Source organism: Chenopodium quinoa, unplaced genomic scaffold, assembly GCF_001683475.1.
Source record: "Chenopodium quinoa cultivar QQ74 unplaced genomic scaffold, ASM168347v1, whole genome shotgun sequence".
Lineage (NCBI taxonomy): Eukaryota > Viridiplantae > Streptophyta > Magnoliopsida > Caryophyllales > Amaranthaceae > Chenopodium > Chenopodium quinoa.
In genome coordinates, this window is record NW_018745617.1 from 1,454,531 (window position 1) to 1,466,577 (window position 12,047).

Consider the following 12,047-nt stretch of genomic DNA (forward strand, 5'->3'; position numbering starts at 1 on the left):
GCTAAAAAGAGTACAAGGATGTATGATGTGGATGGTATTAACATGTTAAATGCTAAGGTTGATAATTTGACTAAAATTTTCAGTAAAATGAGTAATGTTAGTCTTATCTCTAGTCTTGATTTGTCTTGTGATAATTGTGGGGGTGCACATGCTAGTAGTGATTGTCTTAATTTTGAACAAGCTCAATATGTTTCTAATTATAATCGATCACAAAATGACCCCTACTCTAATACTTATAACCCTGGCTGGAAGAACCATCCTAATTTTTCTTGGAGAGATCAAGGAAACCAAGGTAATAACCTTAGACCACAAAATCCACCTGGTTTCCCTCAAAGACAACAACCACAACAAGAGAGAACCTCATGGGAATTGGCTATTGAAAAACTTGCTAATGCTACTTCTGAGAGAATCATAAAATTGGAAAATAAGGTTGATCAATTAGCTAATTCAAACAAAAATGTGGAAGTTCAGTTAGGCCAATTGGCTAATGCTATTAATTCTAGAAACCAAGGAACTCTGCCTAGTCAAACTGAGGTTAACCCTAAAGAGCAATGCAAAGTTGTAACCTTAATAAGTGGTAAAACCCTTGATGATGTAACTGTTCAAGCCAAGGCTAAAGAAGTAATTGATGAAAATGCTGAAGTTGAACCTGAAAGGCAACTTGAACTAGGCAGTGATGGTTCTAATCCTACCCCTATTCCTGTTAAGCCTTATGTACCTCCCATTCCTTTTCCCCAAAGGCTTAAGCAAAATAAAGTGGATCATCAATTTGAAAAATTTCTTAAAATGTTTAAGCAATTGCAAGTTAATATTCCGTTTGCTGATGCATTGATGCAAATTCCTTCATATTCTAAATGTCTTAAAGAAATCATGTCTAAAAAGAGGAAATTGGAAGATTATGAAACTATTGCTTTGAGTGAAGAATGTAGTGCTGTAATTCAGAATAAGCTTCCTCCTAAATTAAAAGATCCTGGCAGCTTTTCTATTCCTTGCACTATTGGTGATGTTAATTTTTCTAAAGCTTTATGTGACTTAGGTGCAAGTGTGTCTCTAATGCCATTGTCTATTTACAAGAAGCTTGGTTTAAATGATTTAAAACGCACTACTATTTCTTTGCAACTTGCTGATAGGTCTGTTAAATATCCTCTAGGTGTAGTAGAAAATGTGCTAATGAAAGTTGGTAAATTCATTATACCTGTTGATTTCGTTATTCTTGATATGGATGAGGATGTTGACGTGCCTATTATTCTTGGAAGACCATTTTTGGCTACTGCTGGTACTGTAATTGATGTTAAAAATGGCAAGTTAACTTTTAAAATTGGTGAAGAAGAGGTGCAATTCAATTTATTTAAATCTGCCAAATATCCTTCTTTTACTGACCATGTGTTTAGAGTTGATGTGCTTGATGAATTAAATAAAGAAACGATTGATTCTATTTCTAAAGATACCCTTGAAGTGTGTCTAACAAGTGCAGGTACATCCCATAATGATGATATTGAGGTGTTGGAAATGGCCAATGCTTTAGAGGCACGCCCTCCATGGAAGAAAAGAGGTAATCAATTTGAGAAACTCGAGAAAGGTAATCCTCTTCCTCCTCCCTCTACTGTGCAAGCACCTACTTTAGAGTTAAAGCCTCTACCATCACATCTAAAATATGATTTTCTAGGTGAAAATGATTCCTTGCCTGTGATTGTAAATGCTTCAATATCTGATGAACAATTAGATAAACTTTTGCGTGTTTTAAGAGAAAGAAAGAAATCATTGGTTGGACTATTTCTGATCTTAATGGAATAAGCCCATGTGTTTGTATGCATAAGATTTTGCTAGAAGAAGATTATAAACCTGTTGTTCAAAATAAAAAAAGATTAAACCCTAACATGCAAGAAGTAGTTAAGAAAGAAGTTTTAAAATGGTTAGATGCAGGAATAATTTATCCTATATCTAATAGTCCTTGGATTAGTCTTGTACAAGTGGTACCTAAAAAAGGTGGAATGACTGTTGTTCCTAATGATAATAATGAATTAATTCCCACTAGAACAGTGACTGGCTGGAGAGTTTGCATAGACTATAGAAAACTTAATAGTGTAACTCGAAAAGATCACTTCCCTTTGCCATTCTTAGATCAAATGTTAGAGAGAGTTGCAGGTTATGACTATTATTGTTTTCTTGATGGATATTCTGGTTTTAATCAAATTCTTGTTGCTCCTAATGATCAGGAGAAGACTATCTTTACCTGTCCTTATGGTACATTTGCTTTTCGTCGTATGCCTTTCGGTTTATGTAATGCTCCAGCTACCTTTCAGCGTTGTATGATGTCTATTTTTTCTGATTATATAGAGAAAATTATGGAAGTGTTTATGGATTATTTTTCTGTTTTTGGATCATCTTTTGATAATTGTTTAGCTAACCTTTCTCTGATTTTGCAACGTTGTGAAGAGACTAATTTAGTTTTAAATTGGGAAAAGTGTCATTTCATGGTACAAGAAGGTATAGTGCTTGGGCATAAAATTTCTGCAAAAGGAATTGAGGTAGATCGTGCGAAAATAGAAGTAATTGAAAAACTCCCACCTCCAATTAATGTTAAGGGAATTAGAAGTTTCTTAGGCCATGCGGGTTTTTATAGACGTTTCATTAAGGATTTTTCTAAGATTTCTAAACCCTTATGTGATTGTTAAATAAAAATGCTCCCTTTGATTTTAATTCGGAATGTTTGCATACATTTAACAAAATAAAGCAAGAGTTAATTTCAGCACCTATTGTGATAGCTCCAGATTGGAATTTTCCTTTTGAATTAATGTGTGATGCAAGTGATTATGCTCTTGGTGCTGTTTTAGGGCAGAGAAAAGATAAAAAGCTGCATGTAATTTATTATGCTAGTAAAATGCTTAATGATGCTCAATTAAATTAACAACTACTGAGAAAGAAATGCTTGCTGTTGTGTTTGCCATGGATAAATTTAGATCTTATCTTATAGGGTCTAAAGTAATTGTCTTCACAGATCACTCTGCCTTAAAATACTTGTTAAGTAAAGAGGAACCTAAGCCTATATTAATTCGTTGGATTCTTTTACTACAAGATTTTAATTTAGAAATTAAAGATAAAAAAGGCATTGAAAATACCGTTGCAGATCACTTATCTAGATTGGAAGTTGATAATAATTCTGATATACCTATAAATGAATCATTTCCTGATGAACAATTGATGGCAATTGCTAGTATTCCTTGGTATGCTGATTTAGTAAACTATCTGGTAAGTGGTATTATTCCTTCAAATCTAAGCTATCATCAGAAAAAGAAATTTTTGTGGGATGTTAAACATTATTTCTGGGAAGAGCCTTTGTTATATAAATTTTGTGCTGATAGTCTCATTAGACGATGTGTGCCTGAAGAAGAATTTCATAACATATTGTATCATTGTCACTCTTTAGAGTGTGGTCGTCATTTTAGTACGAATAAGACAGTAGCTAAAGTTTGGCAATCTGGTTTTTATTGGCCTACTATGTATAAAGATGCTAGAGATTATGTTAGCAAATGTGATAGATGCCAACGAGTAGGTAACATATCTAAAAGAAATGAAATTCCTATGAATATTATGCTTGAAGTTGAGTTGTTTGATGTATGGGGAATTGATTTTATGGGCCCCTTTCCTTCTTCCCATAACAACAAATACATTTTAGTTGATGTTGACTATGTTTCTAAATGGGTAGAAGCTATAGCTACTCACACTGATGATTCTAAAGTTGTTATGAAATTTCTTAAAAAGAATATTTTTTTCTAGATTTGGTGTTCCTAGAGCGATTTTAAGTGATGGAGGCTCTCATTTTTGTAATAAGCCGCTTGATTCTCTTTTAAGAAAGTATGGGGTTAAACATAAAGTTGCATTAGCTTATCATCCTCAAACCAATGGTCAAGTAGAGCTTGCTAATAGAGAGTTAAAACAAATTCTAGAGAAAACTGTGAACATTTCTAGGAAGGATTGGGCTAATAAGATTGATGATTCACTATGGGCGTATAGGACAGCCTTCAAAACACCGTTAGGCATGTCTCCTTATAGGCTAGTTTATGGAAAATCTTGCCATCTTCCCGTAGAAATAGAGCATAAGGCATTTTGGGATATAAGGGAGTTAAACATGAACTTTAAGACTGCTGGGGCTAAGAGATTGCTACAATTGATTGAATTAGAAGAGTTTAGGTTAGATGCTTATGAGAGCGCTAAAACATATAAAGAGAAAACTAAACTTTGGCATGATAAGCACATTAATCACAAGACTTTTGAAGTGGGACAGAAAGTTTTACTCTTTAACTCACGCTTGAAATTGTTTCCAGGAAAGTTGCGATCTAGATGGTCCGGTCCATTTACTGTTGTGAAAGTTTATCCATATGGTGCAGTTGAAATACAAGGAAAATCTGAAGTTTTCAAGGTGAATGGTCAGCGACTTAAACCTTACTTGGTTGATGAGATGGTGCCTACAGGAGTGACTTACACCTTAGAAGAACCCACTGAAGATTAAGCACCAATATAGTCAAGCTCGTGACTTAAAACACGCACTTCTTGGGAGGCAACCCAAGTTCTTTTTCTTTTCCTTTTTTCGGTTTTTGTTTGTTTTTCTCGTTCCTGTTTCATCTTTTCTGTCTATTTGTTCTGTTTTCTTGCAGCTTAGAAAATAAGATGGTGATCTGGACACTTCTAAATGAAGAGAAGGGAATTACTGCTTTGCTAGCTATAGCCAGCACCTGGAAGAATCTGTTGTTTCAGGGATGTGGCTGTTATGTGGTGTACCTGCTGTTGACCAGAGTAGCTGCTACAAACACCAAGCCTCAAATTCCACCAGGTTGTCTCTTTCTATGCTTAGTTTTCTTTGTTTTTGTTCCTTTGTTGCTATAAATACACCAATTCTCTGCTTTTCAATTCTGTTTATTAAAATTGAGGACAATGTTTGTCCTTAAGTGTGGGGGAGAGGTCAGAAATTGCTGCAAATGCCCTCTGTATTTTGAGTTATACTTAGTTTTGTTATGTGTTGCCATGTATGAAGCATGGCTGGGATTTTGTGCAGGTTTGAATGACTTATAAATTTTGATATATGCCTATTTAGGGGAAGTGCTGCCAAATTTTCTGCAGAATTTTCATGAAAAAAAAGAGAGTTTCGTTTTGATTGTTTCTAATTGACTTGTTTTGGATCAATAAAAAAATATATATATGGTATGCAAAGATAGCATAAGTCCTTCATTGACATTGGTTGTGACATTTTTTGTGACTTTGTGGTAAGATGGATTGCTTTTCCCTTATGCGATGAATCCCGAAAGGAGGGCCACGAACCTCGTAAGACTCAATTTTCAACATATATATCCTTCTTCTTAATCGCTCAAATTGGGACTTGCATTTTAGCTTCCTGAGATCAAAGACCAAGGTGTATGAGAAATGATAAAGGCATTATTTTTTTTCTTTCATGATTAGAACCTTCAGAATTTAGGCTCACTCATATTTTTTCTTTTTTACATTTTCTTGTTGCTTAGCCCTGTTGTGCCGTAATATCCATCTTTTGGTTAACCCTACATTACAAGCTTATGGCCTTTACCTATGCCTTGCTAAAAGGAGTGATGTTATTATTGAGTTATGTCTTAAGTTTTGTAATAGAAGGGGGAAGAAAAAAAAATTTGAAAGTATGAAAAGAAAAGAAAAAAAAATGAATGAAAATGAGCCTCGAAAAAAAAGTCTGAAAAGAAGGGTTGGAAAAAAAAATGAAAAAAAAGTTGAAAAAAGCAAAAATATCATACAATCGAAATAAGTTGAAAAATGATGAATATATGATGAAAAAAGGGTTATAGTTTAAAAATTGGAGTACGGTGATGATATATTGGTAAGAGTGAATATGATCTCTACTTTTAAAGATTGTGTACTACTCTTTTAGCTTGGCATTTTTACCACCTGTAGGGAATAGTTTCAAGCCTTTAAAAATCCCACTAGCTTGAACCCCACTGTGATCATACACTAAAGTACGGTGGCGTCCAAAAGGGAAGAAGATAGAGCAAAAGAGTCGCCAACAAGTTTTTAAGGAACTTGTAAACCGTTCACGAGGTGAAGGTTACACCCACTAACGATCCAAGAGATCGTCAACTCCATAAGGTCATGAACCAAATAAGGGTCTGGGGATGATGGTACAAATCCAACCTAAAAGAGACTGAACCTGCCCTAATAATAGGCCTCTACTTTATTCTGCTCGTATTTATGTGCGCTTTCTGACTAACATACAATCAATAAGATTAACCCTAAACCTATTTATCTATGTTGGTTGAATTTAATGCACAAATAAATTATTATTGGTGATCACTTGAAATTATAATCACAATTACCCTAACAAGATTATTAATTATCTTATTAAGCGTGATTGCAAGTACCAATTCCCTTTAACCTGCAATAAAAGGTGATCAAGCAATAACAATATAAAATAATATGCACATCAAGCAACATAATAAATAATCATAAACATTAGAAAGAACATAGGAATCATCATACTTGATCATACTTGATATTAAAGATACCCTAGACATGATACTAGGAACCATAAATAACAACCTAAGCATGATATCTACATCATAAAATCAATTAAACCATTAAAGTACTTACTTGGATGCCTCGTACCTCTTTCTAATTACAAAATACACACGTTAGTAACTTCAAGGAAAATAATAATCAAAACAATTAAATTAAATAATTGAAATAGAGATTTGGGACCAAACCCTCAGAAATTAAAACCTTTCACGTCTAGGGCGAAGGCAACTTCGAATATGGCTAGGTGTTTCTAGATCTTGTGAATGCGGAATTATTTATTAAAGAGCAAAGTTTAGAAAGAACGCTAAAAGATTAATGATTCATAAAGTAATTGTTGACAATTGATGATTGTAGATGATGAATGAAAACGGAGTTTATTAAAACTTCAGAATAAAAAAGAATTGATGAATGGTAGATGATGATGATTGAATAGTAAATGAATATTGATAATCCGTGAATGAAAACGGAATTTTTGATACGATATTTATAGAGAAAAACATCCAAAAAAGATAATTTATCAAAACAGAGTCTGAAGATCGAAAAACCACCTTGGCGCCAGACCTGGCTCATTGGCGCCAGGACCAGTGGCTAGCGCCAGGCGCCAATGGCTGGCGTCTGGCGCCAATCCTGGTTCCAGACGCCAAAGGCTGGGGTTGGACGCCAAACCGGATTTTAACACTTTTTCGAAAATCTGATAGTTTTACCGTACTGGAAGATAAAATAATATAATTTCAATCGAAAATGCTATTTGATCTAATTAAAACTCTGAAGAATCCTAATTGAATTGAGAATGATAAGACCTTCTAGAATGTTCTAGAAGACCAAAACCATTCCTAATTACATTAGGAATGATAAATCATATTAGACCCTCCCCTAGATCATTGGGCCGTACTTAAAGCTCAAACCGGGCCCAATTTAGTAAATCGGCCATAAATTCCTCAATATTCATCGGAATTGGGCTTATAATATATCGTTGGAAAGGTCTTTGCAAGCCCCATACAACTACACCACTATTGGACCCATATCATAGATCAACCAAACTGGATTGGCTGTTTTCTTAAAATAAAGTTTTCAAAAACAGAGAGAAGAGAAAAGAAAAGAAAAGAAATAAAACTTTCCGCAACACTAGACCTTTCCACACTTCCGTTTCATTCAATTATGATTCGACGTAAAAGGTACTCATCACTGGGTTTGGTTTTGGGGAGACACAAATGGGTGTCTACAGAAGCCCCCACTTTGATTGAGTTTGGAGAAATGCAAGTTTCGAAAACGAAAGTCAAAGTATCGATAGGGACGGAGAATGATTCAGAACGTTCTGCGATCCTAAATCACTCTTATAACGCCGATACCTGCAAACTAGCATTAGTTAAACAGATAAAAGAGTTAAGAAACGTGTATCTTGCACTGTTGAGCACATGTCTCTGAAAGTGACCGATTGTTGTTGTTGCTGTTGTTTTGACGACCTCCTGCAAGCTAGAGAATGCCATCCCGCTTGAAAACCGCTACGCCTCGTAACTGCTTCCAAATTAGAAGATTTCTTCGCCTAAAACTACCTTCTCCGCAATGATAATATTCCACGTCTAAGGGAATATCATCGAAAATTATTTCTCTTTAAATAATTCTCATCCTCATTATGATCATCTTCCATGCCTCAGGAACTATGATCGAAGACAATTTCACCCGAAATTACCTTCAGTTGTTTGTGACAACTTTCCGCAAGCTAGGGAATGATGTCGAAGACATCTTCTCTTGAAGTTGTCCTCAGTTGATAAGATAATCTCCCAAAGGAAAATACCGAAGATCCACGCCCGTCGATCTCTAAAAGTTCGGCTGAACTTGCCTTTTGCTATGCCTGTACTTCAGCGCTCTTTGCTCTTGAACCTATATGTCGGTGCCTTTTGCTAATGAACCTGTAGGTCGGTGCTTTTTGCTAATGAGCCAATGCTTAGGCGCTTTAAGCTTAGTGAGACGATCTTTTCATTAGGTAGATCACTTTGTGTAATCAAGCCGATTACCTAATCATGTCAAATTGCTTAGAGGGGCTAACTGGCGTACCAAGGAACCCAAAATATATTGTAGAAGGCTAGCACTACCCCAAAAGGTGGCTGACTGCTTTGGCGTCGCTGAAAATCGATCAGCGCCAAACTTATGGCATTAGCGCCATGCACTTAAATTGGCGTCTGGCGCCAAGCACAGAATGTGATGCCAATGCCTAGGGACTGGCGCCAGCACAGGAATCACTTTAAATTCCCGTTTTCATTCATTTCGTGCTCTGGTTTGTTGCGAACGCTGCTCGAAAGAAGTCAAAACTTCAATTGATCGTTGCTCATTCGTTTCTCAACCGAATTCGCTCAAATTTGTTGCAAATCAAAGCTCTTTTCATCCATATTCCCGATCTATGTAAGTTTTCCTCCAACTCACACCGGTTTTTATGAATTATTGGCATGTTCATTCACGAATTTCATGAAAATTTGAAACTTATAATGCTCAATTTGCTTTGTTTATCAAGTTTTATGCCATGAAATTGCTTGTTTATGTTTGTATATTGCCTTGGGAGTAATTTGAGACTTGTTTGACTCAATTTGGCGAAGAAATGAGCAATCCACCATTGTTGGACCTCCTAAGGTCGTGAAAAACAATGTGACTCGTTCTTGATGTTTTTGCTAGCAATTCTTGTTCAATTTGTCACAATAATCACTATGGTGTTGCAAGAAATTGTTTGATTGCTTGAAAAAATGCTGTCATGCTCAATTTGAATTTGTGCTCTGTTTTAGTACTACGTACTCTGTTTTTCGCGAACATAGTATCATGCTGCTAGGCAAACCTTTAGATACTATAGAACCTTGATTTATGACGATTCTGCATAATGTAGCATGGCTAGACAACGAGGCTCAGGTTCACGGTCCCGAAACACTAGACGGAAGCATGAACCCGTGGAGGACGACACCACACCGTCCACTTCGCTTGGTCAGTTCCCAGAGTGGGATGAGCAGACCTTGTTCTTTACCCCTGTCCACCACATTTCTGAGAGGGTCAGACGGGGAACCGAGCCTGGGAGGACACGACATCACGGCTCTGGCTGCGATGGCCTAGGCGATTTGTATAGGATGCATATCGCCAGAGATCAAGAGACGAGACTCCTGTGGGAGTCTTGCGGATTGGTTGCCCTGTTTGAGACCTCCGAGGCTATGGTTGCCTCCAGCGGGGGTCACCATGTAGTACGCGCTCCGGTGGAGTTCTTTTGGGACACCACCAACACTTTTCATTTTCCATGGGGTGAGATGATGGTCACTTCTACAGACTTCAGTCTCATCACAGGACTGGAGTTCTCTTCTGTGCCGCTGCCATTTGACGGCGGTATCGACGTATTTTCTCCAGAGGTCGAGGAACTACTGGGGCCGATTGCTGTTCGGGCCCGAGCTGAGGTCGAGACGACTTAGTTTAGTGCTAGAGGGTTTCGTGTCGCCACCGGTCTTTTAGGACGAATGTCGCTTTGTCTACTTTCTGGAAAGTCGTAGAGGTAAACATTATTCCCTATAAAGTTTAGCCCTATACGTTTAGTTAGCATTCACTCATGCTTTAGCTTTTTTGTAGATCTGGTTTTATGAATACTTTCCTTCCATTGCGCCGGCGAGACCATCGCCGAGGGGGTATCCGGTGAGCGCCTCTTGGGGCGGCCACCATGTGGACCTGTCTATTGCACGTATCCGGAATCGGATAATCTCGGTACGATTTTTGGTGCTTATCTTGCTCTTCTGCGACATTTTAGACATGTTCTTACCCGATTGGTATTTTTATAGGGACTTGAGGTAGTATACCGGCCATGGGGCGGTTGGACAATCCCTGGTTTAGCTGCACAGTACTCTGCTGAGCGCCGTTACTTTCTGGGGACCTACGGAGCGGTTGCGTACTTAGGAGAGAGAGTTTCTAGACAACACTCTTCCGATGCCTTTGTCGTTCCTGCTCCTCCACCACGCCACATGTTCGACGAGAGAGAGTTGTCGAGCATGGCCGAGGAGCCTGGTTCTCTTTGGCGGTCCCATGTGATCCTTGGGCGGAGTTATGCTGAGGAGCTGCTTCCTTTGTTAGCTCCGGCCCCCGTGCCGGCCGAGGATGTGAGGGTAAAATTCTTAACTTTTTGTTTTTCGCTGAGTAACCCCCAAATAATACCTTACTAATTTCTTTCTGTTCCATCAGGATGGTCCCACTGAGTTTGTGCCACCCCGTATGTCCATCCACTACCAGGGGATGTACGGGCCGATCGAGGAGATGATTTCTCCGGCTCCTGAGGGCGAGCGCTTCGTGGAGCGGTCAATTCCTCGTCACCAGACCAGAGTAAGTCTAGCTCTAATTCAGAATCTTGTATTCAGTTATCGTGCATATTTACTGACTTAACCTTCCTTGACAGTTCTCACGCGAGGTGGTTTCGGCTATGGCACGATGCATTGATGCCTTCCGGAGCCAACTCGTCCGGATGAGGAACGCGGCTACCTGTCGTCGAGACGACGCTGTCCGAGAGGTAACTTTTCTTTACTTATTGTTTCTGCACTATGTTTCAGTTTTCACCTTGTTTCTGATTTAATTCTTTTTGCAAGATCAACCGATTGCTTCTCACACCCGTACGAGGCCTGAGGGGCGGAGAGAGCCAGCGAGGTCTAGCTCGAGACGTTGTCGTACTTCGTCAGGAGGTAGAGGTGGCCGTTCCGAGGCTGCTCGAGCCGACGTTGCTGAGGGCTCATGGTCTTCTTCTGAGGATGCTCCTGCTGCACCGTTAGGAGAGGCTACCTCGGCTTTCAGAGGTGGTGGGATGTACGAGGTTGGCTCGTCATCGCAGCAGCCTCCGCGGTCTCAGCCTCAGGCTGACCTTGGCTGGAGCGGTCCTGTTTTGAGTTTCCCTCCTCCTACGAAGATTGGAGCTGGTGCTGAGGCCGGAGCTGGTGGAGAGGTGACTCCTCGGACGACGCATTTTTATGGCATGATGGGCCTACGTCCACCGGCGCCGTAGTTTATTTCTGTATATGTATTTTATTTTGACTTTTTATAGAACTTTGCCTTTGACTTGTTATTTAGAAACTTTGTTCTATATTATCTATTATTATGTTAGTGTATGTTAGTGTGTGCAGATGTGATAACAATTTTGCGCAAAAATTCCGTTATTTTCATTATTGATGGAGGGTATTATCCGACTCTCTCCCCCGAAAAGAAAAATAAAAAGGAAAAATAAAACGGAGAGAAAGACTGATTTTTTTAATATAAAATCGGGAGAAAATTAATTTAAAATATTTGATATATTTAATTAATTAATAAAATGATAGAAAAATATTTAGAAGAAATTAAAACGGGGCCACAAAGTCATTAACAGACTCTAAATTAAAATCATAACGCAAACTGAGTACGCGCGGCTGTCCTGCTGACTTGGCGCCAGGCGCTATTTCTAGCGTGTGGCGCCAATAGCAGATGGGTGACGCCAATTTCGGGTGTGTGACGCCAGTTGACGC